Source organism: Oncorhynchus keta, chromosome 27 (genome assembly GCF_023373465.1).
Source record: "Oncorhynchus keta strain PuntledgeMale-10-30-2019 chromosome 27, Oket_V2, whole genome shotgun sequence".
In the NCBI taxonomy this organism is placed as follows: Eukaryota; Metazoa; Chordata; class Actinopteri; order Salmoniformes; family Salmonidae; genus Oncorhynchus; species Oncorhynchus keta.
Window position 1 is genome coordinate 24558553 of NC_068447.1, and position 13408 is coordinate 24571960.

Consider the following 13408-nt stretch of genomic DNA (forward strand, 5'->3'; position numbering starts at 1 on the left):
AACACCACTAACACACCCATCAGATGCATAACAGTTATCTAGTTATCAGATTCGTCCCTCTCCTGTACTCTCCTCTCTTCATATAGTTCTAAGGCTATCAGGCTTGAAATGAGAATCACAGAGGGAGAATATGGACGGATGTGGATAGATGAATGGATGGATGGAGTGGACGTGTTGAGACAGAGCCCCCTTGAAGGCAAACTCATATATGACCATATGCTTCAGAGCCAATTCTCTCTCTCACTCTCTCCCTCTCTCTCTCTCGCTCTCCCTCTCTCTCCCTGTCTCTCGCTCTCCCTCTCTCTCTCGCTGTCCCTCTCTCCCTCTCCCTCTCTCTCTCTCTCTCTCTCTCTCTCTCTCTCTCTCTCTCTCTCTCTCTCTCTCTCGCTCGCTCTCCCTCTCTCTCTCTCCCTCTCTCTCGCTCTCTCCCTCCCTCATATTCTTTGCCACTCTCTGTCACTACAGTATATGTGCAGAGAGTTTGTGTACGAAGTCTTTGCAAAGTTAACATTGTATTGAGGTGGTGGGTGAGCGATAGATAATTACAGTAATTTGCATCATCATGATGTGTTCTGATTTACATGTCAAAACAAACACCTCTGATTACAAGTGATAGATGTTGTGGCAAACAGTGTTTTCTTGCTGGTGATCACTCAGCATGCTCTTCACAGTGATTTGTGTGCACAGTTGGGTTGGTGTATTTTTGACATCCTGGGTTCTAACACTGTCTTTCATTCCTTGTTTTCAGGAGCAAGGGTCTAAATGTAAGACTTCAGCTTCTCTGAAGAAAAAAACATGTTTGTTTGTTGTGTCCTTTAACGGCTAACGTCTTATTCATGTAAACTGTGTGAATAGACTAATTCTGAGCTGTGACAATGACTTTGGTTCAGTCAAAAACATTTATAACGGGGGCAATGTGTGAGAAGGTGATTTCAAAATAATCTGATAGAGGCATGGGGTTTCCTGCTGCCCTTTCTTGACAACTACATATCTTCTTGTGTGATATATTTAGCAACATCATCTATATTCCCTCTAAAGTGTTGTGGTATGGTCTTATTTCACTAAACAGTACTGTATTAGTATTTTTGTAATTATTAAGGATCCCCATTGCCAAGGCAGCAGCTACTCTTTCTGGGGTCCAGCAACATTAAGGCAGTTAAATACAATTTTAAATATTACATGACCTTACATTTCATAAAACTTTTCACAACACAGGCCACTACTCTACTATCACATATCACCAATACAACATCTATGTGTACGTGTGTGTAGAGTATGTGTCGTATCGTGTGTATCTGTGTCTGTGCCTGTGTGTGTGTGTGAATCTCTTCACAGTCCCCGCTGTTCCATAAAGTGTATTTTTATCTGTTTTTAAATCTGATTCTAGTGCTTGCATCAGTTACCTGATGTGGAACAGAGTTCAATGTAGGCATGGCTCTATGAAGTACTGTGCACCTCCCATAGTCTGTTCTTGACTTGGAGATTGTGATGAGACCTCTGGTGACATGTCTTGTGGGGTATGCATGTGTGTCTGAGCTTTGTGCTAGGAGTTTAAACAGACACCTCGGTGCATTCAGCACATCAACACTTCTCACAACCCAGTATGTCATTAAAGCTCAAGTGGATGAGGAGATAGGTAAGAACATGGTCGGGCTCCATAGGTCAATATGACCCTCTCTGGTAAGAACATGGTCGGGCTCCATAGGTCAATATGACCCTCTCTGGTAAGAACATGGTCGGGCTCCATAGGTCAATATGACCCTCTCTGGTAAGAACATGGTCGGGCTCCATAGGTCAATATGACCCTTGTCGTGGAAATTTCCTCTATTTATCAAATCATGGGAGCAAACCACACACACACGTCAGAGTTAGTTATAAAAGTCCATATTTAATTATACGAGCTCTGTCACAATCCTGTGACTTTCAGATAAATTCAGTGTCTCCCAGTGAATTTTCTGAGAGCCCCCTTACAATGCAACTGCGTTCCTTTAATAGCAAAGACACACATAGTCAGACAGCATAGACATAATTCATCGTTCAGCTTTGTCTCCTTTCCCAAACCCCAGAACCATAAACCAAATCCTCCATATCAACAGGCATATATCAAATTGTCATTTAGATACAACCCACTCAAAATACAAACTCCTGGACAAACTCACGGAGAGAAAAAGGTTAGGCTATAGGTTAAGATAGAAACAACATTGGAGGGAGCATAGAATGATTCCAGACACTGCAACCCTTCGTTCCCCAGAATGGGAAAGGTAGGGAGTAAAAGATATGTTTACACATGATGACACTTTGACCTCTCCCCTCTCTGTGGCCCATGCAACTTAGTCCTGACATAGAACAGATAACTGCCAATGGCCACCACTATAGTACAACAAAATACATTCTTATGAGAAATAACTCACACACATTTGATGAATATTAAACATCTTACAAATGTTACCAACAAATTCTGATCCTTCCACGACACCCTCTCTGGTAAGAACATGGTCGGGCTCCGTAAGTCAATATGACCCTCTCTGGTAAGAACATGGTCGGGATCCATAGGTCAATATGACCCTCTCTGGTAAGAACATGGTCGGGCTCCATAGGTCAAAATAACCCTCTCTGGTAAGAACATGGTCGGGCTCCATAGGTCAATATGATCCACTCCGGAAAGTACATTAACAACTAAGATGTTAGTGGAGTATAATGAGTGTTTTTCTGTGGACTGTCTTCATGATTAAGTATTTCTTTCTTGAGTATATTTTCAAACACAGCACGACTTGGATGTTGTGAAATGTTGTTAATATTTATCTAATACAAGTATTACATGGAATCAGTGGCCTGTATTCACAAATGTCAAGGGAAGCTACTCTTCCACCAAAAATGTACCAATAAAAAAAGATATACATATCTGTGTTTCATAATTTTTAATAATCGCAAGAGGCTGAATGTAACTCACCAGAGAACGCATCCTAGTGAGCCCTTCTGTCTCTGTATGTGTAGCCCATCTATCTGATGCTGTCTGGTCAAAATAAGTACGACATTGTTGCCACCTATTGTCACACCCTGATCTGTTTCACCAGTTTTGTGCTTGTCCCCCATGCTTGTTCCTGTTTTTCGCCATTATCGCCTGTGAATTTATACCTGCGTTTTCAGTTTGTCTGTTGCCAGCTTGTCTTGTCCTGTCAAGTCGTGCCAGCGTCTTTCTCCGTGGTATTTTCCTCTTTCTGGCTTCTGTTCTAGTACCCCTGGTTACAACCTGTTTTTCCTGTCCTTACCCTGAGCCTCCCTGCCGTCTACGTCTGCCAACTATTACCAGGATTATGAACCCCTGCCTGTCCTCGACCTGCCTTTGTCCTGCCAGTGTATATTCAATAAATCTCTGAGACTTGAACCATTTACCTCAAGTGTCTTTATCTATGTCTCATCCCAAGTCATGAAACCCATAGCATTGAATGTAAGGGAAGCCAGCGAGCATTTAGCCTCACTTGATAATAAAAAAATAAAATAAATAGCCAATCAGCATTGAGGTAAACTGAGTGAGCTCAACTGTGAATGGTCTTGGTGCACCAAAAAACTGTATCAAGGGAAGCCATTTTGGATTTGGCTTCACACCAATCACATCAGATCAAAGCAAAACGTCATTGCCAGAAAAACTTGAATTGTTGCATCTCATTGTGTCATTGTCCTCCTGTGTATAGCTAGCCTAACTGAAATTGGCCCTTTCTTAAATTAGCCATAGATGGAGATAGGGATTTGGACTTTGTTTTAATTCTCTGATTCGGATTCAACCATACATTTTAGCCCTGGCCTGGGAGGATGGAAGTTCAATATGTAGCTAGATGTATCATGTAGTAGGCTAATGGCAGCAACTAGCTGGCTCATCGTTGCCCATGAAAGGAAGTTCAGCTAGCAAGCAAGCATTTTAGCCAGGTGGCCTAGGACAAACAACAAAAACGAAAACCGTGTACTATATGACAGTCATAGACCGTTTCGTCAACATGAAAGAGAGGAGGATGGCATTGGCGTTTCTCTACAAGTAGGGTGAGTCAACGTGTAATTTCTACTTGCACATAAAGATAGGGGGGACACATACGTTCGAACACACACACACAGAAATCAGAACCATGGACAGCCACATCATATTCAGCTTACATTGATTGGACAAAATAGTTTTTGCCATATTTTAGTTGATGATGTTGAAATGTTGAAGTTGAAATGGTGCTGGAATTGTGGAGGCAGCTCCTGTTTTCTTTGTGACTTGCAGTTGTTCTAAATCAATAGTTGTTAGTAGTCCAAAAGTATCCGGAACATTTACTTGCTTGACGATGCTGTAGGTTATGGAACTGTTTATCACATGCATTATGCTTTGTGGACTCCACCGGACAGATGTTGCTCTCTGGTTTTGTGATGAAATAAAGGTCTGGTTGAATTTATTCTGCCACTGTGTCTTCTTATTGCCTCGGCCTCAGGCCAACATATCACAGTGGCAAGGCATTTAAATGAACAGGTTATAGAGCAAACAATGCAAATATCACAACACATATGACAAGAAAAACGCTGCTTCATTTGATCAATATGATCCTAGACAACCTACTTCTATGAATCCATAATGAGTCAAAATGTAGCAGCATGGTTTGTTCCAGATAACCATAGGCTACCTGGCTGGGTTAATCTATACTGCCTCATCCTGTCAACCTTGACATTTAACTGCTGAGTACAACTCCTTTTAACTGCACCCCTCTGTTTTCTCTCTCTTTAACAATCGTCCTCCGCCCTCGGTCTCTCTGCCTCACCGTGTCCTTATTCCAGATGAGCATGTCTGTGTGTCAGAGAGCAGGTGATTGATTCAAATAGATCAGGCTTCCTGCAGATTCTCACCGTGGATGCGGTATTGATGGAGGGCATTGTGAGAGTGTGTGTGTGTGTGTGTGTGTGCGCGTGCGTGCGTGCGTGCGTGCGTGCGCGCGCGCGCGTGTGTGTGTGTGTGTGTCTGGAACTTGGACTGGCTCCGGTGGGGGATATTCTGTCTGCTTGTGCATTGATGTCCAGTGACAGGCCAATCGATGTGGAGGAGCTGCTGTTTCATTGACCTGCCCTGGTAACAGTACTGCTGGAGGTCCATCTCAGCGCCCGCTATCTGTCTCCTCTCCTCATCTGGGTGGGGAGTCTGCTCTCTCAAACTGATCTTCTGTTTTCTTTCAAAGCTGTTTGTTTGTCCATACTTTTGCCAGTCTACAATTTACTATTGTGTTATCTGGACCACAGTAACTATATATCAATGATTGCAATTGAGTGGCGAGGAGGTTATTATGGTAACACAACCTTAAGCTGCAGCGTATAAATCAAGCGTTGCGCAGCACATTAGGGGGCTCTATTCAATCTGTATCATTGAAGCATTACAGATTGCGGGAACATTGCCTTTAAATGTCAATCACGCTGTAACTCTGAACTTTCGCAATACGAATAGACCCCTAGGAAAATACAATCTACACACATCTTGCCATGTATTAGCATATTGGCATTATTCCTATTTTTATAGCATCAGCTGCAGTTGGTACAGACTCCATTCCCACACCTTGTAAAAGCTCAGGGAGAGAGAAGACAAATGCAGTTAATTGATTTGTTCATTGTTCATTGTTCGCAGTTGTTTGTTAATTGATTTGTTCATTGTTCATTGTTGTATTAGTGAAATAAATCATAACATTTAACATTAAGTTTAACTTTGAAGTCAGACTGTCTTCAGTGGATCACCAATAGAGTTGTATTGTACCATAGAAGTGAAAGCGGAGTAATTCCCCAGTAGAAATTCCCTGCTGTACCCTGGGTGTGTATGTGCATGCTTGTGTGTGTGTGTGTGTGTGTGTGTTTGCGCATGTGTTTGAGTGAGTGTTTTTTCCCCCAGTGAGCCTCGGAATCAGTCCTCTGCCTGAAAACATGAGGATTGATAGCATTTTGATCAAGGTCGTTGGAAATCCAGGCCACCCACACACACACACACACACACACACACACACACACACACACACACACACACACACACACACACACACACACACACACACACACACACACACACACACACACACACACACACACACACACACACACACACACACACACACACACACACACACACACACACACAAGACGCCCCCTAGTCTGGGTCTTGGCTGATGGGTTCTTGTAATCCAGTTATCATGCAGTTTGCACGCTCACTCTATCAAGGTGAGTGTTACTCTATACGAGGCTAGGGGCCTCCCATCAAATTGCATTCTGCCTTTCCGGGGCCATAATCAAATGCAGTTACCAAATCACATAACTACCCTCAGGTTCAATCTGTGCTCCCCTGATGCTAAAGGCTGGGAGATGGAGACACATCTCAGTGAGTTGATAAACTGTCTCAAACATAGGTGAGTTAACTGGAATAGTAAACAGCAGAAATGGTCATAACAAATGAGAATATGTTTTACCAATATGGAGGTGAAAAAAGCTTGAGCACACGTTATGCTTATAGGCGAGTGTTTGCTGTTCGTTATCGCTTGGTTTTTGTTCGCTTATAGATAGATGATCAATTGTGTCTCGAAAAAGAAACCATTGCTGGAGTTAATTTGAAACAGAACTAAACTGGGATCAAACACATTGAAAGTATTTGAAAATAGTAACATAATCTGTGTCTTTGTTCATAATCATCATCATCATCAACAACTTTACATGCAAAACAGGAAGAGAATGTGGAGACAGGAAGCAGTGTTTGTATAAGGAGGGGAAACTTTATTTATAACACAGGGGCTCTGACATGGATTTGCCAGCTCAATTCCTATATTACAAGGTTTATCTGCGAGGCTGTATATGTACTGTTACTGTATTTGGAAACCAAGATTGCAGTGGCACTAGAAACACACGCTTAAAACGACGGACTCTTTCCCTTTTTCCCTTTTTTTCATACAAAATGGTACAAACAACATTACAAAATACTTGTGCTGTTGACAGTTTACAAAAAAAAGTATTTTAACTTGATAACTGTGCAATTTTTTTTTTAAAAGCATTTTGTGTTTTTTTGTGTATTTTTGTATTTGATTTACTTAAGTGTATGTGAGTATGTTACACACCAGACGTCCTTCTGGACAGCAACCTCGGTCATGCGGGCTGCTACATGTTTTAAATGATCTTTATGATAACCGTCATAGAATTCTTCTTCAGTCCCATTATAAAAAGACACATGCAAAAAAGCTCCAATTGTACAGTTATATTTTGCCTAACTTGATCCGTTTAGCTTTAAGCAATTACTACATTATGTACACTCAGACGTGAGCAACATCAAGACCACTCTAATACGACACTGGCTGTATCTCAAATCACACCCTATTCCCCATATACTGCACTACCTTCAACCACAGTAGTGCACGACATGGGGAATAGGGTGCCATTTGAGAGACTCAAATACTGTCATGTTTCGGTGCAGGCCTGGTGATAGCAAAGGCTATGTCTAACACTGTAACCTCACTCCTTTTGGAGTCTCCTGCAGTTGAATAGTGTGCAGTACACTCCATGGGTTGGTGAGCGCTGTCAGGATCAGTGGCCTTCAGTGAGGGTTCAAAGGCTAACACCACTCTGAAAGAAGATGGCCACTTCCCTCTAGGGACAGGCAGACAGACAGGGACAGATAGAGTGACTGTTTGTATGCAGGGCTCATGGTAAAGGGGGTAACTAGTACATACAGATACTACATAGCAGGTCTGAAATACATCTGCAATAGCTAAACATACTGCGTTCCTCCCACTATATCATTCACCCCAAGCTTTGACTCAAGGAATTTATTTGCACACCTTAAGCCTCCCGCGTACTCTATCTTCAATATGTCAAACTGAAGCGTGGATGCGCAAATCCATACATCCTGATCCCAGTTCCCCTGTGTGTCATTGTCACATCAATCGCATCCATTTAACCTAACCACCTTTGCATATTTACATGTCCAACTTTTAATCCTCCAATTCAACCCTTCATTTCCCCAAAACCTTCATTTAACCCATCCCTGGCTTCCCTCTCATAGTGTTGGAATGGCACGGCTTCCTTTGTCCCCCAAATAACTCCTAGCCGTGGTAATGAGACACTATGACAGGCATTAGGCCATTCACTTGATGATGCTATGTAGTGCTTATGACAGCAGCATTATGCAAGGTGGGACCATGAAGTGCCTGGATCTATCTCCTCTTGGTTTGCTGCCCCCATGGTAGGTGTATATCTGAATACAGTCTCTACTGTCTCTAATGGGGCTAGAGCAAAGCAAGTAGGCCTCATCTATATGGATGACATGTAGGATGATGCCCAGAGAAGGTGAGTGTAAATATGTACAGCAGGATGTCTTGTAATGGAATAATGAAGTCAATCTTGAACAGCGACACATAAACAAGTATGGCTGTGACCGTACAAGTCTCTTAGAATCTTCAGTGAACGCAAATGGCTTTTATGCTAATTTGAAGCAGGCTCGGTAGGCTACTCGTCCAACAACAAAGACAACAAAATACAGGGTGAAGAATATAAAGAGAGCGAAAGTGAAAAACAACTAAATGTATAAAAAAAAGTATATGTACAACATTTCTATGTAAAAAGAGATAATCATAAATCGCGAACAGCAACAGCTGTGTAATGTGTGTATGTGCTTATGTGTGCGTGCACGTAAGTGAGCATGTGTGTGCATTGAGCTGAGCGACGTTCTAGTGGAGAAAGAAGCACTAATCCTACTTTGTGATGGCGAGAGGTGAGGTGGAAAGCCTAAACACTGCTTCCTGTTTCTGCTTCTGTCACCCAGAGGCATTGTGGGCACACAGTAGGATCAGAGGGTGGTCAAAGGTCATTCTCACTGATACCCTGTAGCCACCACAGGGTATCAGGGTCTACCTACACTCTGAGGGCTCATTGTTATTCAGTTATAATAACACCCCCCAATAACCTACATGACCTTGTCCCCTTTCAGAGACTTCTACTTTCTTCCAGTGCCCTTCCTCCCCTCTCTGTGTAAGGCATACTGTACATATATTTTTTCTCCAAAGGGAGACGTGAGGGAGAGATACTGGGTGCAGTGTAAATGGAAATAACCTGATAGTGAAGGGGGAGCTGGGAGGAAGAGCATGGGAGGCTGAGTCATCCTCTCCTCACATCTTATCTAGGAGTTTAGAGCTCTCTCTCTCTTCGTCAAGGAGATTACCTGGAGGAATCCAGCATCCTCTTAATTATGAGGAGAACTGGAGGATGGATTAAATACATAACCTCGCCCAATCCCTATGAAATCTACTATTAGAGAGAGAGATAGAGAGGAGGGAGAGAAAAAGAGAGAATGCACGTATGTAGAAAGCACATTCCTCTCAAGTGTAAATCTCAACTGGAATGACATTGAATGACATTGGGCAAATGTACTGTATCATAGGATGATGCATGGGTAGTGGTGTTTTCATAAAATACAATAAAATGGCCGTTCCTCAATACCAACATCTTATGACAGATTTAGCACTACTAAACACTGCTTTGGAAAGGTGCAGTTATTTTCTTTCTCTCTTTCCAAAAAGTTTGAGAGATTTTCCCCAACTTGTTTTTCGAAACCTCTCGCACCAAAATGACATGAATCAAAATGTCTGAGGGGAGTCCCTGACAGAATCTCAGTTCTCTCTCTCTCTCTCTCTCTGTTGTTGTTGCTGCGACAGGGACCAGCATCAGAGATTGTATATTAAAAGTGTGTCAGGACACAACAGTGAATCAGCACAATAGTCGACGCTTGAAACTTTGTGTCTCACACCTTGTCTTCTCTGCCAGCAGTGCAAGAGGACATGGAGCACAAACGGTTTGACGTTTACGAATACTTCAAAAATATTTAGTTTCACACCCTTTTTCTTTTTACAATTTGTATAGTTTATCTCAACACATAGTGATCTTGTGGTCTGGTTGGTCTATGTTAATAACATTTGGAAACAGTGGACAGAACCATACAACACACCTTCATCCTTCGTCCTACTATGGATTACTTCCTTTCACATTTCACACTTTCCCTCTTTTCCCAGCCTCATTCAGTTAAAAGAGCAAAGTAATGTGAACTCAAAAAGCAGTCACAAAGCCATCCAAACTCAACTGCTTTTAAAGCCGCAATGACTAATGGTTTGAATACAGTAAATACATGTTGTCTAAAGACAATCCTGTATCTGTGTGAAGATTCCTATTATGACACCGACGATGGCTTTTTATCAGGACCTCAGACTTGAAGGAAATAAAATAATTGTCCTTCGACTAAGGAGAGATACAGTACCAGTCAAAGTCTGGACACGCGTGCTCGTTCAAGTTTTTTTTTTACTTCTACTATTTTCTACATTGATTTGTCAACTATGAAATAACACATATTGAATCATGCAGTAACCAAAAAAAGTGTTAAACAAATCAAAATACACTTCCGTTCAAAGTCTGGGGTCACTTAGAATTGTCCTTGTTTTTGAAAGAAAAGCATATTTTTTTTAATCTATTAACATAACATCAAATTGATCAGAAATACAGTGTAGACATTGTTAATGTTGTAAATGACTACTGTAGATGGAAATGGCTGATTTTTAATGGAATATCTACAAAGGTGTACAGAGGCCCATTATCAGCAACCACCACTCCTGTGTTCCAATGGCATGTTGTGTTAGCTAATCCAAGTTTATCATTTTAAAAAACGAATTTATCATTAGAAAACCCTTTTGCAATTATGTTGGCAGAGCTGAAAACTGTTGTCCTGTTTAAGAAGCAATAAAACTGGCCTTCTTTAGACTAGTTGATTATCTGGAGCATCAGCAGCATCACTGTTGACGTTGAGACTGGTGTTTTGCAGGTACTATTTAATGAAGCTGCCATTAGGGACTTGTGAGGCATCTTTTTCTCAAACTTGACACTAATGTACTTGTCCTCTTGCTCAGTTGTGCACCGGGGCCTCCCACTCCTCTTTCTATTCTGGTTAGAGCACGTTTGCGCTGTTCTGAGTAGTACACAGCATTGTACAAGATCTTTAGTTTCTTGGCAATTTCTCAAATGAAATAGCCTTCATTTCTCAGAACAAGAATAGACTGACAAGTTTCAGAAGAAAGTTCTTTGTTTCTGGCCATTTTGAGTCTGTAATCGAAACCACAAATGCTGATGCAGTTTTCAGCTGTGCTAACATAATTGCAAAAGTGTTTTCTAATGATCAATTAGCCTTTTAAAATGATAGACTTGGATTAGCTAAGTACACAACGTGCCATTTAAATTTTTTTACCTTTCTTTAACCTCAGTTAAGATCACATTCTTATTTTCAATGACGGCCTAGGAACAGTGGGCAGAACGACAGATTTGTACCTTGTCAGCTCGGGGGTTTGAACTCGCAACCTTCCGGTTACTAGTCCAACGCTCTAACCACTAGGCTATGCTGCCGCCCCATTGGCCATTGGAACACAGTGGTGATGGTAGCTGATAATGGGCCTCTGTACGCCTATGTAGATATTCCATAAAGAATCTGCTGTTTCCAACTACAATAGCCATTTACAACATTAACAATGTCTACACTGTATTTCTGATCAATTTGATGTTATTATTAAAAACAAGGACCCCACACCATTGAACAGTAGGGAATATTTTACATTTGAGATTCCTCAAAGTAGCCACCCTTTGCCTTGATGACAGCTTTGCACACGCTTGGCATTCTCTCAACCAGCTTCACCTGGAATGCTTTTCCAACAGTCTTGAAGGAGTTCCCACATATGCTGAGCACTTATTAGCTGCTTTTCCTTCACTCTGCAGTCCACCTCATCCCAAACCATCTCAATTGGGTTGATTTGGTTGATTGTGGAGGTGAGTGATTGTGGAGGCCAGGTCATCTGATGCAGCACTCCATCTGTCACGCCTGCTCCCTCTTCTCCTCTCTGGCGCTCCCGCTTCTCCTCTCTGGCGCTCCCGCTTCTCCTCTCTGGCGCTCCCGCTTCCCCTCTCTGGCGCTCCCTCTTCCCCTCTCTGGCGCTCCCTCTTCTCCTCTCTGGCGCTCCCTCTTCTCCTCTGGCGCTCCCTCTTCTCCTCTCTGGCGCTCCCGCTTCTCCTCTCTGACGCTCCCTCTTCTCCTCTCTGGCGCTCCCGCTTCTCCTCTCTGGCGCTCCCGCTTCTCCTCTCTGGCGCTCCCTCTTCCCGTCCCTGGCGCTCCCTCTTCCCCTCTCTGGCGCTCCCTCTTCCCCTCTCTGGCGCTCCCTCTTCCCTTCTCTGGCGCTCCCTCTTCTCCTCTCTGGCGCTCCCGCTTCCCCTCTCTGGCGCTCCCGCTTCTCCTCTCTGGTGCTCCCTCTTCTCCTCTCTGGCGCTCCCGCTTCCCCTCTCTGGCGCTCCCTCTTCCCCTCTCTGGCGCTCCCTCTTCTCCTCTGGCGCTCCCTCTTCTCCTCTCTGGCGCTCCCTCTTCCCCTCTCTGGCGCTCCCTCTTCCCCTCTCTGGCGCTCCCTCTTCTCCTCTGGCGCTCCCTCTTCCCCTCTCTGGCGCTCCCGCTTCTCCTCTCTGGCGCTCCCTCTTCTCCTCTCTGGCGCTCCCTCTTCTCCTCTCTGGCGCTCCCTCTTCTCCTCTGGCGCTCCCTCTTCTCCTCTCTGGCGCTCCCTCTTCTCCTCTCTGGCGCTCCCTCTTCTCCTCTGGCGCTCCCTCTTCCCCTCTCTGGCGCTCCCGCTTCTCCTCTCTGACGCTCCCTCTTCTCCTCTCTGGCGCTCCCGCTTCTCCTCTCTGGCGCTCCCTCTTCTCCTCTCTGGCGCTCCCGCTTCTCCTCTCTGACGCTCCCTCTTCTCCTCTCTGGCGCTCCCGCTTCTCCTCTCTGGCGCTCCCTCCTCTCCTCTCTGGCGCTCCCGCTTCTCCTCTCTGGCGCTCCCTCTTCTCCTCTCTGGCGCTCCCTCTTCCCTCTCTGGCGCTCCCTCTTCCCCTCTCTGGCGCTCCCTCTTCCCCTCTCTGGCGCTCCCTCTTCCCCTCTCTGGCGCTCCCTCTTCTCCTCTCTGGCGCTCCCGCTTCCCCTCTCTGGCGCTCCCGCTTCTCCTCTCTGGCGCTCCCTCTTCTCCTCTCTGGCGCTCCCGCTTCCCCTCTCTGGCGCTCCCTCTTCCCCTCTCTGGCGCTCCCTCTTCTCCTCTCTGGCGCTCCCTCTTCCCCTCTCTGGCGCTCCCTCTTCCCCTCTCTGGCGCTCCCTCTTCTCCTCTGGCGCTCCCTCTTCCCCTCTCTGGCGCTCCCTCTTCTCCTCTCTGGCGCTCCCTCTTCTCCTCTCTGGCGCTCCCTCTTCTCCTCTCTGGCGCTCCCTCTTCTCCTCTCTGGCGCTCCCTCTTCTCCTCTCTGGCGCTCCCTCTTCTCCTCTGGCGCTCCCTCTTCCCCTCTCTGGCGCTCCCGCTTCTCCTCTCTGACGCTCCCTCTTCTC